This window comes from Strongylocentrotus purpuratus, unplaced genomic scaffold, assembly GCF_000002235.5.
Source record: "Strongylocentrotus purpuratus isolate Spur 01 unplaced genomic scaffold, Spur_5.0 spur5_scaffold_7, whole genome shotgun sequence".
NCBI lineage: Eukaryota > Metazoa > Echinodermata > Echinoidea > Camarodonta > Strongylocentrotidae > Strongylocentrotus > Strongylocentrotus purpuratus.
This window is the reverse complement of record NW_022145613.1, coordinates 24,228,484-24,250,990: the sequence shown is the minus strand read 5'-3', so window position 1 is coordinate 24,250,990 and position 22,507 is coordinate 24,228,484.

Here is a 22,507-nt window from a genome sequence, read left to right as displayed (position 1 = left end):
CATTTATACATGCATTTTGCATCCTGTTTAGTTTCTATTTATTAGAAACGACTTTGATTTTTCATTCCTTGAAAGGAATTATGACATTGTTTAAAGTTTTTATATTGGAAAATTTTTAGTTACTTGTTTCATCCTTTTTTTTTTTTACTTATAAGGGTGGATTCATAATAACAGATTTTGAATGATTTTTAGTTACTTGTTTCATCCTTTTTTTTTACTTATAAGGGGGATTCATAATAACAGATTTTTGAATGATTTAAAAAAGTGTGTTTTGTTGTATTCAGACAAATGAGTCACAGATTTTGAATACATGACAAAAGGATTTAATGTTGAACCATACAAGATAAAAACGCTAAGCATCATTGATTTCAACATGAATGAAAACAAGTTGTTAATTTATTGATTAAACAAGCACCATGTTTTGTTTTTTTTACGAAAAAAAATTGTTTCTTTTCACTTCTTGTGTGTATTTGAATATTTTTCTGTGCATGTGTTAAGATGGAGTGAGCTGGAATGAATTGTTGGTGTTGAAAGAATGGTGTGTTGAGTTTTTTAAACACTGAGACTAGCATTGAATTGCAATACAAGAGTAGAAAAGTAGTAGACCTTTAGTGTTATATAACACCAAAAATATGATTTATTGCAACACCGAAGAATGGTGCTGGATTTATATTAACACCATAAATAGAATTGGATGGCAACACCAAGAGCAGAATTATACTATTTAATTCTAGAATTGGTGTAAAATAACACCAACAATAGAATTGAAGTGCAACACCAAGAGTAGAATTAAAATTATTTCATTCCAGGCGGTGGTGTTAAATAACACCAGAAATCAGATTCATTGTTACACCAGAAAATGGTGTAGGATTTTATATTAACACCAAAATAGAATTGAATTGCAACACCAGAGTAGAATTGAATCATTCAAATCCAGACCTTGGTGTTAATAACACCAACTGGTGTTTTCCGATATAGATACCGGAATGGTGTTAATATTAACACCTATGGTGTTGAATTTACACCACTGTTTTTGCAGTGTAGAGAGAGAGAGAGCTTACAGGGTAACAGACAGGGAGCGGATGAATTTCTTCCATCACTGAACTTAGCAGTGTGGGAATGCATCCTATGATCTTATGAATCTAGAAAGAGAGAGAGAAACTTACAGGGTAACAGACAGGGAGTGGATGACTTTCTTCCATCACTGAACATAGCAGTGTGGGAATGCATCCTATGATCTTATGAATCTAGAGAGAGAGAAACTTACAGGGTAACAGACAGGGAGCAGATGACTCTCTTCCATCACTGAACATAGCAGTGTGGGAATGCATCCTATGATCTTATGAATCTAGAGAGAGAGAGAGAGAAACTTACAGGGTAACAGACAGGTAGAAGATGACTCTCTTCCATCACTGAACATAGCAGTGTGGGAATGCATCCTATGATCTTATGAATCTAGAGAAAGAGAGAGAAACTTACAGGGTAACAGACAGGGAGTGGATGATTTTCTTCCATCACTAAACAAAGCAGTGTGGGAATGAATCCTATGATCTTATGAATCTAGAGAAAGAGAGAGAAACTTACAGGGTAACAGACAGGGAGCGGATGACTCTCTTCCATCACTGAACTTAGCAGTGTGGGAATGCATCCTATGATCTTATGAATCTAGAGAGAGAGAGAGAAACTTACAGGGTAACAGACAGGGAGTGGATGACTTTCTTCCATCACTGAACATAGCAGTGTGGGAATGCATCCTATGATCTTATGAATCTAGAGAGAGAGAGAGAAACTTACAGGGTGACAGACGAGGAGCGGATGACTCTCTTCCCTCACTGAACATAGCAGTGTGGGAATGCATCCTATGATCTTATGAATCTGGAGAGAGCGAGAGAAACTTACAGGGTAACAGACAGGGAGCAGATGACTTTCTTCCATCACTGAACTTAGCAGTGTGGGAATGCATCCTATGATCTTATGAATCTAGAGAGAGAGAGAAAACTTACAGGGTAACAGACAGGGAGCGGATGAATTTCTTCCATCACTGAACTTAGCAGTGTGGGAATGCATCCTATGATCTTATGAATCTAGAGAGAGAGAGAGAGAGAGAAACTTACAGGGTAACAGACAGGGAGTGGATGACTTTCTTCCATCACTGAACTTAGCAGTGTGGGAATGCATCCTATGATCTTATGAATCTAGAGAGAGAGAGAGAGAAACTTACAGGGTAACAGACAGGGAGCGGATGAATTTCTTCCATCACTGAACTTCGCAGTGTGGGAATGCATCCTATGATCTTATGAATCTAGAGAGAGAGAGAGAAACTTACAGGGTGACAGACGAGGAGCGGATGACTCTCTTCCCTCACTGAACATAGCAGTGTGGGAATGCATCCTATGATCTTATGAATCTGGAGAGAGCGAGAGAAACTTACAGGGTAACAGACAGGGAGCAGATGACTTTCTTCCATCACTGAACTTAGCAGTGTGGGAATGCATCCTATGATCTTATGAATCTAGAGAGAGAGAGAAACTTACAGGGTAACAGACAGGGAGCGGATGAATTTCTTCCATCACTGAACTTAGCAGTGTGGGAATGCATCCTATGATCTTATGAATCTAGAGAGAGAGAGAGAGAGAGAAACTTACAGGGTAACAGACAGGGAGTGGATGACTTTCTTCCATCACTGAACTTAGCAGTGTGGGAATGCATCCTATGATCTTATGAATCTAGAGAGAGAGAGAGAGAAACTTACAGGGTAACAGACAGGGAGCGGATGAATTTCTTCCATCACTGAACTTCGCAGTGTGGGAATGCATCCTATGATCTTATGAATCTAGAGAGAGAGAGAGAAACTTACAGGGTAACAAACAGGGAGCGGATGAATTTCTTCCATCACTGAACTTAGCAGTGTGGGAATGCATCCTATGATCTTATGAATCTAGAGAGAGAGAGAGAAACCTACAGGGTAACAGACAGAGAGTGGATGACTTTCTTCCATCACTGAACATAGCAATGTGGGAATGCATCCTATGATCTTATGAATCTAGAGAGAGAGAGAGAAACTTACAGGGTAATAGACTGGGAGTGGATGACTTTCTTCCATCACTGAACTTAGCAGTGTGGGAATGCATCCTATGATGTAATGAATCTAGAGAGAGCTTACAGGGTAACAGACAGGGAGCGGATGAATTTCTTCCATCACTGAACATAGCAATGTGGGAATGCATCCTATGATCTTATGAATCTAGAGAGAGAGAGAGAAACTTACAGGGTAATAGACTGGGAGTGGATGACTCTCTTCCATCACTGAACTTAGCAGTGTGGGAATGCATCCTATGATCTTATGAATCTAGAGAGAGAGAGAGAAACTTACAGGGTAACAGACAGGGAGTGGATGACTTTCTTCCATCACTGAACATAGCAGTGTGGGAATGCATCCTATGATCTTATGAATCTAGAGAGAGAGAGAGAAACTTACAGGGTGACAGACGAGGAGCGGATGACTCTCTTCCCTCACTGAACATAGCAGTGTGGGAATGCATCCTATGATCTTATGAATCTGGAGAGAGCGAGAGAAACTTACAGGGTAACAGACAGGGAGCAGATGACTTTCTTCCATCACTGAACTTAGCAGTGTGGGAATGCATCCTATGATATTATGAATCTAGAGAGAGAGAGAGAAACTTACAGGGTAACAGACAGGGAGCGGATGACTCTCTTCCATCACTGAACATAGCAGTGTGGGAATGCATCCTATGATCTTATGAATCTAGAGAGAGAGAGAGAGAAACTTACAGGGTAACAGACAGGGAGCAGATGACTCTCTTCCATCACTGAACATAGCAGTGTGGGAATGCATCCTATGATCTTATGAATCTAGAGAAGAGAGAGAAACTTACAGGGTAACAGACAGGGAGAAGATGACTCTCTTCCATCACTGAACATAGCAGTGTGGGAATGCATCCTATGATCTTATGAATCTAGAGAGAGAGAGAGAAACTTACAGGGTAACAGACAGGGAGTGGATGACTTTCTTCCATCACTGAACATAGCAGTGTGGGAATGCATCCTATGATCTTATGAATCTAGAGAGAGAGAGAGAAACTTACAGGGTGACAGACGAGGAGCGGATGACTCTCTTCCCTCACTGAACATAGCAGTGTGGGAATGCATCCTATGATCTTATGAATCTGGAGAGAGCGAGAGAAACTTACAGGGTAACAGACAGGGAGCAGATGACTTTCTTCCATCACTGAACTTAGCAGTGTGGGAATGCATCCTATGATCTTATGAATCTAGAGAGAGAGAGAAACTTACAGGGTAACAGACAGGGAGCGGATGAATTTCTTCCATCACTGAACTTAGCAGTGTGGGAATGCATCCTATGATCTTATGAATCTAGAGAGAGAGAGAGAGAAACTTACAGGGTAACAGACAGGTAGAAGATGACTCTCTTCCATCACTGAACATAGCAGTGTGGGAATGCATCCTATGATCTTATGAATCTAGAGAAGAGAGAGAAACTTACAGGGTAACAGACAGGGAGTGGATGATTTTCTTCCATCACTAAACAAAGCAGTGTGGGAATGAATCCTATGATCTTATGAATCTAGAGAAAGAGAGAGAAACTTACAGGGTAACAGACAGGGAGCGGATGACTCTCTTCCATCACTGAACTTAGCAGTGTGGGAATGCATCCTATGATCTTATGAATCTATAGAGAGAGAGAGAAACTTAAAGGGTAACAGACAGGGAGTGGATGACTTTCTTCCATCACTGAACATAGCAGTGTGGGAATGCATCCTATGATCTTATGAATCTAGAGAGAGAGAGAGAAACTTACAGGGTGACAGACGAGGAGCGGATGACTCTCTTCCCTCACTGAACATAGCAGTGTGGGAATGCATCCTATGATCTTATGAATCTGGAGAGAGCGAGAGAAACTTACAGGGTAACAGACAGGGAGCAGATGACTTTCTTCCATCACTGAACTTAGCAGTGTGGGAATGCATCCTATGATCTTATGAATCTAGAGAGAGAGAGAAACTTACAGGGTAACAGACAGGGAGCGGATGAATTTCTTCCATCACTGAACTTAGCAGTGTGGGAATGCATCCTATGATCTTATGAATCTAGAGAGAGAGAGAGAGAGAGAAACTTACAGGGTAACAGACAGGGAGTGGATGACTTTCTTCTTCCATCACTGAACTTAGCAGTGTGGGAATGCATCCTATGATCTTATGAATCTAGAGAGAGAGAGAGAGAAACTTACAGGGTAACAGACAGGGAGCGGATGAATTTCTTCCATCACTGAACTTCGCAGTGTGGGAATGCATCCTATGATCTTATGAATCTAGAGAAAGAGAGAGAAACTTACAGGGTAACAGACAGGGAGTGGATGATTTTCTTCCATCACTAAACAAAGCAGTGTGGGAATGATCCTATGATCTTATGAATCTAGAGAAAGAGAGAGAAACTTACAGGGTAACAGACAGGGAGCGGATGACTCTCTTCCATCACTGAACTTAGCAGTGTGGGAATGCATCCTATGATCTTATGAATCTAGAGAGAGAGAGAGAAACTTAAAGGGTAACAGACAGGGAGTGGATGACTTTCTTCCATCACTGAACATAGCAGTGTGGGAATGCATCCTATGATCTTATGAATCTAGAGAGAGAGAGAGAAACTTACAGGGTGACAGACGAGGAGCGGATGACTCTCTTCCCTCACTGAACATAGCAGTGTGGGAATGCATCCTATGATCTTATGAATCTGGAGAGAGCGAGAGAAACTTACAGGGTAACAGACAGGGAGCGATGACTTTCTTCCATCACTGAACTTAGCAGTGTGGGAATGCATCCTATGATCTTATGAATCTAGAGAGAGAGAGAAACTTACAGGGTAACAGACAGGGAGCGGATGAATTTCTTCCATCACTGAACTTAGCAGTGTGGGAATGCATCCTATGATCTTATGAATCTAGAGAGAGAGAGAGAGAGAAACTTACAGGGTAACAGACAGGGAGTGGATGACTTTCTTCCATCACTGAACTTAGCAGTGTGGGAATGCATCCTATGATCTTATGAATCTAGAGAGAGAGAGAGAGAAACTTACAGGGTAACAGACAGGGAGCGATGAATTTCTTCCATCACTGAACTTCGCAGTGTGGGAATGCATCCTATGATCTTATGAATCTAGAGAGAGAGAGAGAAACTTACAGGGTAACAAACAGGGAGCGGATGAATTTCTTCCATCACTGAACTTAGCAGTGTGGGAATGCATCCTATGATCTTATGAATCTAGAGAGAGAGAGAGAAACCTACAGGGTAACAGACAGAGAGTGGATGACTTTCTTCCATCACTGAACATAGCAGTGTGGGAATGCATCCTATGATCTTATGAATCTAGAGAGAGAGAGAGAAACTTACAGGGTAACAGACAGGGAGTGGATGACTTTCTTCCATTTCTTCCATCACTGAACTTAGCAGTGTGGGAATGCATCCTATGATCTAATGAATCTAGAGAGAAGCTTACAGGGTAACAGACAGGGAGCGGATGAATTTCTTCCATCACTGAACTTAGCAGTGTGGGAATGCATCCTATGATCTTATGAATCTAGAAAGAGAGAAACTTACAGGGTAACAGACAGGGAGCAGATGACTCTCTTCAATCACTGAACACAGCAGTGTGGGAATGCATCCTATGATCTTATGAATCTAGAGAGAGAGAGAGAGAAACTTACAGGGTAACAGACAGGGAGCGGATGACTTTCTTCCATCACTGAACTTAGCAGTGTGGGAATGCATCCTATGATCTTATGAATCTAGAGAAAGAGAGAGAAACTTACAGGGTAACAGACAGGGAGTGGATGACTTTCTTCCATCACTGAACTTAGCAGTGTGGGAATGCATTCTATGATCTTATGAATCTAGAAAGAGAGAAACTTACAGGGTAACAGACAGGGAGCAGATGACTCTCTTCCATCACTGAACATAGCAGTGTGGGAATGAATCCTATGATCTTATGAATCTAGAGAGAGAGAGAGAGAAACTTACAGGGTAACAGACAGGGAGAAGATGACTCTCTTCCATCACTGAACATAGCAGTGTGGGAATGCATCCTATGATCTTATGAATCTAGAGAGAGGGAGCGAAACTTACAGGGTAACAGACAGGGAGTGGATGATTTTCTTCCATCACTAAACAAAGCAGTGTGGGAATGAATCCTATGATCTTATGAATCTAAGAGAAGAGAGAGAAACTTACAGGGTAACAGACAGGGAGCGGATGACTCTCTTCCATCACTGAACTTAGCAGTGTGGGAATGCATCCTATGATCTTATGAATCTAGAGAGAGAGAGAGAAACTTACAGGGTAACAGACAGGGAGTGGATGACTTTCTTCCATCACTGAACATAGCAGTGTGGGAATGCATCCTATGATCTTATGAATCTAGAGAGAGAGAGAGAAACTTACAGGGTGACAGACGAGGAGCGGATGACTCTCTTCCCTCACTGAACATAGCAGTGTGGGAATGCATCCTATGATCTTATGAATCTGGAGAGAGCGAGAGAAACTTACAGGGTAACAGACAGGGAGCAGATGACTTTCTTCCATCACTGAACTTAGCAGTGTGGGAATGCATCCTATGATATTATGAATCTAGAGAGAGAGAGAGAAACTTACAGGGTAACAGACAGGGAGCGGATGACTCTCTTCCATCACTGAACATAGCAGTGTGGGAATGCATCCTATGATCTTATGAATCTAGAGAGAGAGAGAGAGAAACTTACAGGGTAACAGACAGGGAGCAGATGACTTTCTTCCATCACTGAACTTAGCAGTGTGGGAATGCATCCTATGATCTTATGAATCTAGAGAAAGAGAGAGAAACTTACAGGGTAACAGACAGGGAGCAGATGACTCTCTTCCATCACTGAACTAGCAGTGTGGGAATGCATCCTATGATCTTATGAATCTAGAGAGAGAGAGAGAAACTTACAGGGTAACAGACAGGGAGTGGATGACTTTCTTCCATCACTGAACATAGCAGTGTGGGAATGCATCCTATGATCTTATGAATCTAGAGAGAGAGAGAGAAACTTACAGGGTAACAGACAGGAGCGGATGACTCTCTTCCATCACTGAACATAGCAGTGTGGGAATGCATCCTATGATCTTATGAATCTGGAGAGAGCGAGAGAAACTTACAGGGTAACAGACAGGGAGCAGATGACTTTCTTCCATCACTGAACTTAGCAGTGTGGGAATGCATCCTATGATCTTATGAATCTAGAGAGAGAGAGAAACTTACAGGGTAACAGACAGGGAGCGGATGACTTTCTTCCATCACTGAACTTAGCAGTGTGGGAATGCATCCTATGATCTTATGAATCTAGAGAGAGAGAGAGAGAGAGAGAGACTTACAGGGTAACAGACAGGGAGTGGATGACTTTCTTCCATCACTGAACTTAGCAGTGTGGGAATGCATCCTATGATCTTATGAATCTAGAGAGAGAGAGAGAGAAACTTACAGGGTAACAGACAGGGAGCGGATGACTCTCTTCCATCACTGAACATAGCAGTGTGGGAATGCATCCTATGATCTTATGAATCTGGAGAGAGCGAGAGAAACTTACAGGGTAACAGACAGGGAGCGGATGACTTTCTTCCATCACTGAACTTAGCAGTGTGGGAATGCATCCTATGATCTTATGAATCTAGAGAGAGAGAGAAACTTACAGGGTAACAGACAGGGAGCGGATGAATTTCTTCCATCACTGAACTTAGCAGTGTGGGAATGCATCCTATGATCTTATGAATCTAGAGAGAGAGAGAGAGAGAGAGACTTACAGGGTAACAGACAGGGAGTGGATGACTTTCTTCCATCACTGAACTTAGCAGTGTGGGAATGCATCCTATGATCTTATGAATCTAGAGAGAGAGAGAGAGAAACTTACAGGGTAACAGACAGGGAGCGGATGACTTTCTTCCATCACTGAACTTAGCAGTGTGGGAATGCATCCTATGATCTTATGAATCTAGAGAGAGAGAGAGAAACTTACAGGGTAACAGACAGGGAGCGGATGAATTTCTTCCATCACTGAACTTAGCAGTGTGGGAATGCATCCTATGATCTTATGAATCTAGAGAGAGAGAGAGAAACTTACAGGGTAACAGACAGAGAGTGGATGACTTTCTTCCATCACTGAACATAGCAGTGTGGGAATGCATCCTATGATCTTAAGAATCTAGAGAAAGAGAGAGAAACTTACAGGGTAACAGACAGGGAGCGGATGACTCTCTTCCATCACTGAACTTAGCAATGTGGGAATGCATCCTATGATCTTATGAATCTAGAGAGAGAGAGAGAAACTTACAGGGTAATAGACTGGGAGTGGATGACTTTCTTCCATCACTGAACTTAGCAGTGTGGGAATGCATCCTATGATCTTATGAATCTAGAGAGAGAGCTTACAGGGTAACAGACAGGGAGCGGATGAATTTCTTCCATCACTGAACTTAGCAGTGTGGGAATGCATCCTATGATCTTATGAATCTAGAAGAGAGAAACTTACAGGGTAACAGACAGGGAGCGGATGACTCTCTTCCATCACTGAACTTAGCAGTGTGGGAATGCATCCTATGATCTTATGAATCTAGAGAGAGAGAGAGAAACTTACAGGGTAACAGACAGGGAGTGATGACTTTCTTCCATCACTGAACTTAGCAGTGTGGGAATGCATCCTATGATCTTATGAATCTAGAGAGAGAGAGAGAAACTTACAGGGTAACAGACAGGAGCGGATGACTCTCTTCCCTCACTGAACATAGCAGTGTGGGAATGCATCCTATGATCTTATGAATCTGAGAGAGAGAGAGAAACTTACAGGGTAACAGACAGGGAGCAGATGACTTTCTTCCATCACTGAACTTAGCAGTGTGGGAATGCATCCTATGATCTTATGAATCTAGAGAGAGAGAGAGAAACTTACAGGGTAACAGACAGGGAGCGGATGACTTTCTTCCATCACTGAACATAGCAGTGTGGGAATGCATCCTATGATCTTATGAATCTAGAGAGAGAGAGAGAGAAACTTACAGGGTAACAGACAGGGAGCAGATGACTTTCTTCCATCACTGAACATAGCAGTGTGGGAATGCATCCTATGATCTTATGAATCTAGAGAGAGAGAGAGAAACTTACAGGGTAACAGACAGGAGCGGATGACTCTCTTCCATCACTGAACATAGCAGTGTGGGAATGCATCCTATGATCTTATGAATCTGGAGAGAGAGAGAGAAACTTACAGGGTAACAGACAGGGAGCAGATGACTTTCTTCCATCACTGAACTTAGCAGTGTGGGAATGCATCCTATGATCTTATGAATCTAGAGAGAGAGAGAGAGAACTTACAGGGTAACAGACAGGGAGCGGATGAATTTCTTCCATCACTGAACTTAGCAGTGTGGGAATGCATCCTATGATCTTATGAATCTAGAGAGAGAGAAAGCTTACAGGGTAACAGACAGGGAGCGGATGAATTTCTTCCATCACTGAACTTAGCAGTGTGGGAATGCATCCTATGATCTTATGAATCTAGAGAGAGAGAGAGAAACTTACAGGGTAACAGACAGGGAGTGGATGACTTTCTTCCATCACTGAACATAGCAGTGTGGGAATGCATCCTATGATCTTATGAATCTAGAGAGAGAGAAACTTACAGGGTAACAGACAGAGAGCGGATGACTCTCTTCCATCACTGAACATAGCAGTGTGGGAATGCATCCTATGATCTTATGAATCTGGAGAGAGCGAGAGAAACTTACAGGGTAACAGACAGGGAGCAGATGACTTTCTTCCATCACTGAACTTAGCAGTGTGGGAATGCATCCTATGATCTTATGAATCTAGAGAGAGAGAGAGAAACTTACAGGGTAACAGACAGGGAGTGGATGACTTTCTTCCATCACTGAACTTAGCAGTGTGGGAATGCATCCTATGATCTTATGAATCTAGAGAGAGAGAGAGAGAGAACTTACAGGGTAACAGACAGGGAGTGGATGACTTTCTTCCATCACTGAACTTAGCAGTGTGGGAATGCATCCTATGATCTTATGAATCTAGAGAGAGAGAGAGAGAAACTTACAGGGTAACAGACAGGGAGCGATGAATTTCTTCCATCACTGAACTTAGCAGTGTGGGAATGCATCCTATGATCTTATGAATCTAGAGAGAGAGAGAGAAACTTACAGGGTAACAGACAGGGAGCGGATGAATTTCTTCCATCACTGAACTTAGCAGTGTGGGAATGCATCCTATGATCTTATGAATCTAGAGAGAGAGAGAGAAACTTACAGGGTAACAGACAGGGAGTGGATGACTTTCTTCCATCACTGAACATAGCAGTGTGGGAATGCATCCTATGATCTTATGAATCTAGAGAAGAGAGAGAAACTTACACGGTAACAGACAGGGAGCGGATGACTCTCTTCCATCACTGAACTTAGCAGTGTGGGAATGCATCCTATGATCTTATGAATCTAGAGAGAGAGAGAAACTTACAGGGTAACAGACAGGGAGCAGGATGACTTTCTTCCATCACTGAACATAGCAGTGTGGGAATGCATCCTATGATCTTATGAATCTAGAGAGAGAGAGAGAAACTTACAGGGTAACAGACGAGGAGCGGATGACTCTCTTCCATCACTGAACATAGCAGTGTGGGAATGCATCCTATGATCTTATGAATCTGGAGAGAGCGAGAGAAACTTACAGGGTAACAGACAGGGAGCAGATGACTTTCTTCCATCACTGAACTTAGCAGTGTGGGAATGCATCCTATGATCTTATGAATCTAGAGAGAGAGAGAGAAACTTACAGGGTAACAGACAGGGAGCGGATGACTTTCTTCCATCACTGAACTTAGCAGTGTGGGAATGCATCCTATGATCTTATGAATCTAGAGAGAGAGAGAGAGAAACTTACAGGGTAACAGACAGGGAGAAGATGACTCTCTTCCATCACTGAACATAGCAGTGTGGGAATGCATCCTATGATCTTATGAATCTAGAGAAAGAGAGAGAAACTTACAGGGTAACAGACAGGGAGTGGATGATTTTCTTCCATCACTAACAAAGCAGTGTGGGAATGAATCATCCTATGATCTTATGAATCTAGAGAAAGAGAGAGAAACTTACAGGGTAACAGACAGGGAGCGGATGACTCTCTTCCATCACTGAACTTAGCAGTGTGGGAATGCATCCTATGATCTTATGAATCTAGAGAGAGAGAGAGAAACTTACAGGGTAACAGACAGGGAGTGGATGACTTTCTTCCATCACTGAACATAGCAGTGTGGGAATGCATCCTATGATCTTATGAATCTAGAGAGAGAGAGAGAAACTTACAGGGTAACAGACGAGGAGCGGATGACTCTCTTCCATCACTGAACTTAGCAGTGTGGGAATGCATCCTATGATCTTATGAATCTGGAGAGAGAGAGAAACTTACAGGGTAACAGACAGGGAGCAGATGACTTTCTTCCATCACTGAACTTAGCAGTGTGGGAATGCATCCTATGATCTTATGATCTTATGAATCTAGAGAGAGAGAGAGAAACTTACAGGGTAACAGACAGGGAGCGGATGAATTTCTTCCATCACTGAACTTAGCAGTGTGGGAATGCATCCTATGATCTTATGAATCTAGAGAGAGAGAGAGAGAGAAACTTACAGGGTAACAGACAGGGAGTGGATGACTTTCTTCCATCACTGAACTTAGCAGTGTGGGAATGCATCCTATGATCTTATGAATCTAGAGAGAGAGAGAGAGAAACTTACAGGGTAACAGACAGGGAGCGGATGAATTTCTTCCATCACTGAACTTAGCAGTGTGGGAATGCATCCTATGATCTTATGAATCTAGAGAGAGAGAGAGAAACTTACAGGGTAACAGACAGGGAGCGGATGAATTTCTTCCATCACTGAACTTAGCAGTGTGGGAATGCATCCTATGATCTTATGAATCTAGAGAGAGAGAGAGAAACCTACAGGGTAACAGACAGGGAGTGGATGACTTTCTTCCATCACTGAACATAGCAGTGTGGGAATGCATCCTATGATCTTATGAATCTAGAGAGAGAGAGAGAAACTTACAGGGTAACAGACAGGGAGTGGATGACTTTCTTCCATCACTGAACTTAGCAGTGTGGGAATGCATCCTATGATCTTATGAATCTAGAGAGAGAGAGAGAAACTTACAGGGTAACAGACAGGGAGCGGATGAATTTCTTCCATCACTGAACTTAGCAGTGTGGGAATGCATCCTATGATCTTATGAATCTAGAGAAGAGAGAAACTTACAGGGTAACAGACAGGGAGCAGATGACTCTCTTCCATCACTGAACATAGCAGTGTGGGAATGCATCCTATGATCTTATGAATCTAGAGAGAGAGAGAGAGAAACTTACAGGGTAACAGACAGGGAGCGGATGACTTTCTTCCATCACTGAACTTAGCAGTGTGGGAATGCATCCTATGATCTTATGAATCTAGAGAAAGAGAGAGAAACTTACAGGGTAACAGACAGGGAGTGGATGACTTTCTTCCATCACTGAACTTAGCAGTGTGGGAATGCATCCTATGATCTTATGAATCTAGAAAGAGAGAAACTTACAGGGTAACAGACAGGGAGCAGATGACTCTCTTCCATCACTGAACATAGCAGTGTGGGAATGAATCCTATGATCTTATGAATCTAGAGAGAGAGAGAGAGACTTACAGGGTAACAGACAGGGAGAAGATGACTCTCTTCCATCACTGAACATAGCAGTGTGGGAATGCATCCTATGATCTTATGAATCTAGAGAGAGGGAGAGAAACTTACAGGGTAACAGACAGGGAGTGGATGACTTTCTTCCATCACTGAACTTAGCAGTGTGGGAATGCATCCTATGATCTTATGAATCTAGAGAAAGAGAGAGAAACTTACAGGGTAACAGACAGGGAGCGGATGACTCTCTTCCATCACTGAACTTAGCAGTGTGGGAATGCATCCTATGATCTTATGAATCTAGAGAGAGAGAGAGAAACTTACAGGGTAACAGACAGGGAGTGGATGACTTTCTTCCATCACTGAACATAGCAGTGTGGGAATGCATCCTATGATCTTATGAATCTAGAGAGAGAGAGAGAAACTTACAGGGTAACAGACAGGGAGCGGATGACTCTCTTCCATCACTGAACATAGCAGTGTGGGAATGCATCCTATGATCTTATGAATCTGGAGAGAGAGAGAGAAACTTACAGGGTAACAGACAGGGAGCAGATGACTTTCTTCCATCACTGAACTTAGCAGTGTGGGAATGCATCCTATGATCTTATGAATCTAGAGAGAGAGAGAGAAACTTACAGGGTAACAGACAGGGAGCGGATGACTCTCTTCCATCACTGAACATAGCAGTGTGGGAATGCATCCTATGATCTTATGAATCTAGAGAGAGAGAGAGAGAAACTTACAGGGTAACAGACAGGGAGCAGATGACTTTCTTCCATCACTGAACATAGCAGTGTGGGAATGCATCCTATGATCTTATGAATCTAGAGAAGAGAGAGAAACTTACAGGGTAACAGACAGGGAGAAGATGACTCTCTTCCATCACTGAACATAGCAGTGTGGGAATGCATCCTATGATCTTATGAATCTAGAGAGAGAGAGAGCTTACAGGGTAACAGACAGGGAGCGGATGACTTTCTTCCATCACTGAACATAGCAGTGTGGGAATGCATCCTATGATCTTATGAATCTAGAGAGAGAGAGAGAAACTTACAGGGTAACAGACAGGGAGCGGATGACTTTCTTCCATCACTGAACATAGCAGTGTGGGAATGCATCCTATGATCTTATGAATCTAGAGAGAGAGAAACTTACAGGGTAACAGACAGGGAGCAGATGACTTTCTTCCATCACTGAACTTAGCAGTGTGGGAATGCATCCTATGATCTTATGAATCTAGAGAGAGAGAGAAACTTACAGGGTAACAGACAGGGAGCGGATGACTTTCTTCCATCACTGAACTTAGCAGTGTGGGAATGCATCCTATGATCTTATGAATCTAGAGAGAGAGAGAGAAACTTACAGGGTAACAGACAGGGAGTGGATGACTTTCTTCCATCACTGAACTTAGCAGTGTGGGAATGCATCCTATGATCTTATGAATCTAGAGAGAGAGAGAGAGAAACTTACAGGGTAACAGACAGGGAGTGGATGACTCTCTTCCATCACTGAACTTAGCAGTGTGGGAATGCATCCTATGATCTTATGAATCTGGAGAGAGAGAGAGAAACTTACAGGGTAACAGACAGGGAGCAGATGAATTTCTTCCATCACTGAACTTAGCAGTGTGGGAATGCATCCTATGATCTTATGAATCTAGAGAGAGAGAGAGAAACTTACAGGGTAACAGACAGGGAGCGGATGAATTTCTTCCATCACTGAACTTAGCAGTGTGGGAATGCATCCTATGATCTTATGAATCTAGAGAGAGAGAGAGAGAGACTTACAGGGTAACAGACAGGGAGTGGATGACTTTCTTCCATCACTGAACTTAGCAGTGTGGGAATGCATCCTATGATCTTATGAATCTAGAGAGAGAGAGAGAGAAACTTACAGGGTAACAGACAGGGAGCGGATGAATCTCTTCCATCACTGAACTTAGCAGTGTGGGAATGCATCCTATGATCTTATGAATCTAGAGAGAGAGAGAGACTTACAGGGTAACAGACAGGGAGCGGATGACTTTCTTCCATCACTGAACTTAGCAGTGTGGGAATGCATCCTATGATCTTATGAATCTAGAGAGAGAGAGAGAAACTTACAGGGTAACAGACAGGGAGTGGATGACTTTCTTCCATCACTGAACATAGCAGTGTGGGAATGCATCCTATGATCTTATGAATCTAGAGAAAGAGAGAGAAACTTACAGGGTAACAGACAGGGAGCGGATGACTTTCTTCCATCACTGAACTTAGCAATGTGGGAATGCATCCTATGATCTTATGAATCTAGAGAGAGAGAGAGAAACTTACAGGGTAACAGACAGGGAGCGGATGACTTTCTTCCATCACTGAACTTAGCAGTGTGGGAATGCATCCTATGATCTTATGAATCTAGAGAGAGAGAGAGAAACTTACAGGGTAACAGACAGGGAGCGGATGAATTTCTTCCATCACTGAACTTAGCAGTGTGGGAATGCATCCTATGATCTTATGAATCTAGAAGAGAGAGAAACTTACAGGGTAACAGACAGGGAGTGGATGACTTTCTTCCATCACTGAACTTAGCAGTGTGGGAATGCATCCTATGATCTTATGAATCTAGAGAGAGAGAGAGAAACTTACAGGGTAACAGACAGGGAGTGGATGACTTTCTTCCATCACTGAACTTAGCAGTGTGGGAATGCATCCTATGATCTTATGAATCTAGAGAGAGAGCTTACAGGGTAACAGACAGGGAGCGGATGAATTTCTTCCATCACTGAACTTAGCAGTGTGGGAATGCATCCTATGATCTTATGAATCTAGAGAGAGAGAGAAACTTACAGGGTAACAGACAGGGAGCAGATGACTTTCTTCCATCACTGAACTTAGCAGTGTGGGAATGCATCCTATGATCTTATGAATCTAGAGAGAGAGAGAGAAACTTACAGGGTAACAGACAGGGAGCGGATGACTCTCTTCCATCACTGAACATAGCAGTGTGGGAATGCATCCTATGATCTTATGAATCTAGAGAGAGAGAGAGAGAAACTTACAGGGTAACAGACAGGGAGCAGATGACTTTCTTCCATCACTGAACTTAGCAGTGTGGGAATGCATCCTATGATCTTATGAATCTAGAGAGAGAGAGAAACTTACAGGGTAACAGACAGGAGCGGATGACTCTCTTCCATCACTGAACATAGCAGTGTGGGAATGCATCCTATGATCTTATGAATCTAGAGAGAGAGAGAGAAACTTACAGGGTAACAGACAGGGAGCAGATGACTCTCTTCCATCACTGAACATAGCAGTGTGGGAATGCATCCTATGATCTTATGAATCTAGAGAGAGGAGAGCGAAACTTACAGGGTAACAGACAGGGAGTGGATGATTTTCTTCCATCACTGAACTTAGCAGTGTGGGAATGCATCCTATGATCTTATGAATCTAGAGAGAGAGAAGCTTACAGGGTAACAGACAGGGAGCGGATGACTCTCTTCCATCACTGAACTTAGCAGTGTGGGAATGCATCCTATGATCTTATGAATCTAGAGAGAGAGAGAGAAACTTACAGGGTAACAGACAGGGAGTGGATGACTTTCTTCCATCACTGAACATAGCAGTGTGGGAATGCATCCTATGATCTTATGAATCTAGAGAGAGAGAAAACTTACAGGGTAACAGACAGAGAGCAGATGACTCTCTTCCATCACTGAACATAGCAGTGTGGGAATGCATCCTATGATCTTATGAATCTGGAGAGAGCGAGAGAAACTTACAGGGTAACAGACAGGGAGCAGATGACTTTCTTCCATCACTGAACTTAGCAGTGTGGGAATGCATCCTATGATCTTATGAATCTAGAGAGAGAGAGAGAAACTTACAGGGTAACAGACAGGGAGCGGATGACTTTCTTCCATCACTGAACATAGCAGTGTGGGAATGCATCCTATGATCTTATGAATCTAGAGAGAGAGAGAGAGAGAGAAACTTACAGGGTAACAGACAGGGAGTGGATGACTCTCTTCCATCACTGAACTTAGCAGTGTGGGAATGCATCCTATGATCTTATGAATCTAGAGAGAAGAGAGAGAAACTTACAGGGTAACAGACAGGGAGCGGATGAATCTCTTCCATCACTGAACTTAGCAGTGTGGGAATGCATCCTATGATCTTATGAATCTAGAGAGAGAGAGAGAAACTTACAGGGTAACAGACAGGGAGCGGATGACTTTCTTCCATCACTGAACATAGCAGTGTGGGAATGCATCCTATGATCTTATGAATCTAGAGAGAGAGAGAGAAACTTACAGGGTAACAGACAGAGAGTGGATGACTCTCTTCCATCACTGAACATAGCAGTGTGGGAATGCATCCTATGATCTTATGAATCTAGAGAGAGCGAGAGAAACTTACAGGGTAACAGACAGGGAGCGGATGACTTTCTTCCATCACTGAACTTAGCAGTGTGGGAATGCATCCTATGATCTTATGAATCTAGAGAGAGAGAGAAACTTACAGGGTAACAGACAGGGAGCGGATGACTTTCTTCCATCACTGAACTTAGCAGTGTGGGAATGCATCCTATGATCTTATGAATCTAGAGAGAGAGAGAGAGACTTACAGGGTAACAGACAGGGAGTGGATGACTTTCTTCCATCACTGAACTTAGCAGTGTGGGAATGCATCCTATGATCTTATGAATCTAGAGAGAGAGAGAGAGAACTTACAGGGTAACAGACAGGGAGCGGATGACTCTCTTCCCTCACTGAACATAGCAGTGTGGGAATGCATCCTATGATCTTATGAATCTGAGAGAGAGAGAGAGAAACTTACAGGGTAACAGACAGGGAGCAGATGACTTTCTTCCATCACTGAACTTAGCAGTGTGGGAATGCATCCTATGATCTTATGAATCTAGAGAGAGAGAGAAACTTACAGGGTAACAGACAGGGAGCGGATGAATTTCTTCCATCACTGAACTTAGCAGTGTGGGAATGCATCCTATGATCTTATGAATCTAGAGAGAGAGAGAGAGAGAGAGAAACTTACAGGGTAACAGACAGGGAGTGGATGACTTTCTTCCATCACTGAACTTAGCAGTGTGGGAATGCATCCTATGATCTTATGAATCTAGAGAGAGAGAGAGAGAACTTACAGGGTAACAGACAGGGAGCGGATGAATTTCTTCCATCACTGAACTTAGCAGTGTGGGAATGCATCCTATGATCTTATGAATCTAGAGAGAGAGAGACTTACAGGGTAACAGACAGGGAGCGGATGAATTTCTTCCATCACTGAACTTAGCAGTGTGGGAATGCATCCTATGATCTTATGAATCTAGAGAGAGAGAGAAACTTACAGGGTAACAGACAGAGAGTGGATGACTTTCTTCCATCACTGAACATAGCAGTGTGGGAATGCATCCTATGATCTTAAGAATCTAGAGAAGAGAGAGAGAAACTTACAGGGTAACAGACAGGGAGCGGATGACTCTCTTCCATCACTGAACTTAGCAGTGTGGGAATGCATCCTATGATCTTATGAATCTAGAGAGAGAGAGAGAAACTTACAGGGTAATAGACAGGGAGTGGATGACTTTCTTCCATCACTGAACTTAGCAGTGTGGGAATGCATCCTATGATGTAATGAATCTAGAGAGAAGCTTACAGGGTAACAGACAGGGAGCGGATGAATTTCTTCCATCACTGAACTTAGCAGTGTGGGAATGAATCCTATGATCTTATGAATCTAGAAAGAGAGAAACTTACAGGGTAACAGACAGGGAGCGGATGACTCTCTTCCATCACTGAACTTAGCAGTGTGGGAATGCATCCTATGATCTTATGAATCTAGAGAGAGAGAGAGAAACTTACAGGGTAACAGACAGGGAGTGGATGACTTTCTTCCATCACTGAACTTAGCAGTGTGGGAATGCATCCTATGATCTTATGAATCTAGAGAGAGAGAGAGAAACTTACAGGGTAACAGACGAGGAGCGGATGACTCTCTTCCCTCACTGAACATAGCAGTGTGGGAATGCATCCTATGATCTTATGAATCTGGAGAGAGCGAGAGAAACTTACAGGGTAACAGACAGGGAGCAGATGACTTTCTTCCATCACTGAACTTAGCAGTGTGGGAATGCATCCTATGATCTTATGAATCTAGAGAGAGAGAGAGAAACTTACAGGGTAACAGACAGGGAGCGGATGACTCTCTTCCATCACTGAACATAGCAGTGTGGGAATGCATCCTATGATCTTATGAATCTAGAGAGAGAGAGAGAGAAACTTACAGGGTAACAGACAGGGAGCAGATGACTCTCTTCCATCACTGAACATAGCAGTGTGGGAATGCATCCTATGATCTTATGAATCTAGAGAGAGAGAGAGAAACTTACAGGGTAACAGACAGGGAGCGGATGACTCTCTTCCATCACTGAACATAGCAGTGTGGGAATGCATCCTATGATCTTATGAATCTGGAGAGAGCGAGAGAAACTTACAGGGTAACAGACAGGGAGCAGATGACTTTCTTCCATCACTGAACTTAGCAGTGTGGGAATGCATCCTATGATCTTATGAATCTAGAGAGAGAGAGAGAGAAACTTACAGGGTAACAGACAGGGAGCGGATGAATTTCTTCCATCACTGAACTTAGCAGTGTGGGAATGCATCCTATGATGTAATGAATCTAGAGAGAGAGAGAGCTTACAGGGTAACAGACAGGGAGCGGATGAATTTCTTCCATCACTGAACTTAGCAGTGTGGGAATGCATCCTATGATCTTATGAATCTAGAAAGAGAGAGAGAAACTTACAGGGTAACAGACAGGGAGTGGATGACTTTCTTCCATCACTGAACATAGCAGTGTGGGAATGCATCCTATGATCTTATGAATCTAGAGAGAGAGAAACTTACAGGGTAACAGACAGAGAGCAGATGACTCTCTTCCATCACTGAACATAGCAGTGTGGGAATGCATCCTATGATCTTATGAATCTGGAGAGAGCGAGAGAAACTTACAGGGTAACAGACAGGGAGCAGATGACTTTCTTCCATCACTGAACTTAGCAGTGTGGGAATGCATCCTATGATCTTATGAATCTAGAGAGAGAGAGAGAAACTTACAGGGTAACAGACAGGGAGTGGATGAATTTCTTCCATCACTGAACTTAGCAGTGTGGGAATGCATCCTATGATCTTATGAATCTAGAGAGAGAGAGAGAGAGAAAACTTACAGGGTAACAGACAGGGAGTGGATGACTTTCTTCCATCACTGAACTTAGCAGTGTGGGAATGCATCCTATGATCTTATGAATCTAGAGAGAGAGAGAGAGAAAATTACAGGGTAACAGACAGGGAGCGGATGAATTTCTTCCATCACTGAACTTAGCAGTGTGGGAATGCATCCTATGATCTTATGAATCTAGAGAGAGAGAGAGAAACTTACAGGGTAACAGACAGGGAGCGGATGAATTTCTTCCATCACTGAACTTAGCAGTGTGGGAATGCATCCTATGATCTTATGAATCTAGAGAGAGAGAGAGAAACTTACAGGGTAACAGACAGAGAGTGGATGACTTTCTTCCATCACTGAACATAGCAGTGTGGGAATGGATCCTACGATCTTATGAATCTAGAGAAAGAGAGAGAAACTTACACGGTAACAGACAGGGAGCGGATGACTCTCTTCCATCACTGAACTTAGCAATGTGGGAATGCATCCTATGATCTTATGAATCTAGAGAGAGAGAAACTTACAGGGTAACAGACAGAGAGCAGATGACTCTCTTCCATCACTGAACATAGCAGTGTGGGAATGCATCCTATGATCTTATGAATCTGGAGAGAGCGAGAGAAACTTACAGGGTAACAGACAGGGAGCAGATGACTTTCTTCCATCACTGAACTTAGCAGTGTGGGAATGCATCCTATGATCTTATGAATCTAGAGAGAGAGAGAGAAACTTACAGGGTAACAGACAGGGAGCGGATGAATTTCTTCCATCACTGAACTTAGCAGTGTGGGAATGCATCCTATGATCTTATGAATCTAGAGAGAGAGAGAGAGAGAAACTTACAGGGTAACAGACAGGGAGTGGATGACTTTCTTCCATCACTGAACTTAGCAGTGTGGGAATGCATCCTATGATCTTATGAATCTAGAGAGAGAGAGAGAGAAAATTACAGGGTAACAGACAGGGAGCGGATGAATTTCTTCCATCACTGAACTTAGCAGTGTGGGAATGCATCCTATGATCTTATGAATCTAGAGAGAGAGAGAGAAACTTACAGGGTAACAGACAGGGAGCGGATGAATTTCTTCCATCACTGAACTTAGCAGTGTGGGAATGCATCCTATGATCTTATGAATCTAGAGAGAGAGAGAGAAACTTACAGGGTAACAGACAGAGAGTGGATGACTTTCTTCCATCACTGAACATAGCAGTGTGGGAATGCATCCTATGATCTTATGAATCTAGAGAAAGAGAGAGAAACTTACACGGTAACAGACAGGGAGCGGATGACTCTCTTCCATCACTGAACTTAGCAATGTGGGAATGCATCCTATGATCTTATGAATCTAGAGAGAGAGAGAGAAACTTACAGGGTAATAGACTGGGAGTGGATGACTTTCTTCCATCACTGAACTTAGCAGTGTGGGAATGCATCCTATGATGTAATGAATCTAGAGAGAGAGAAGCTTACAGGGTAACAGACAGGGAGCGGATGAATTTCTTCC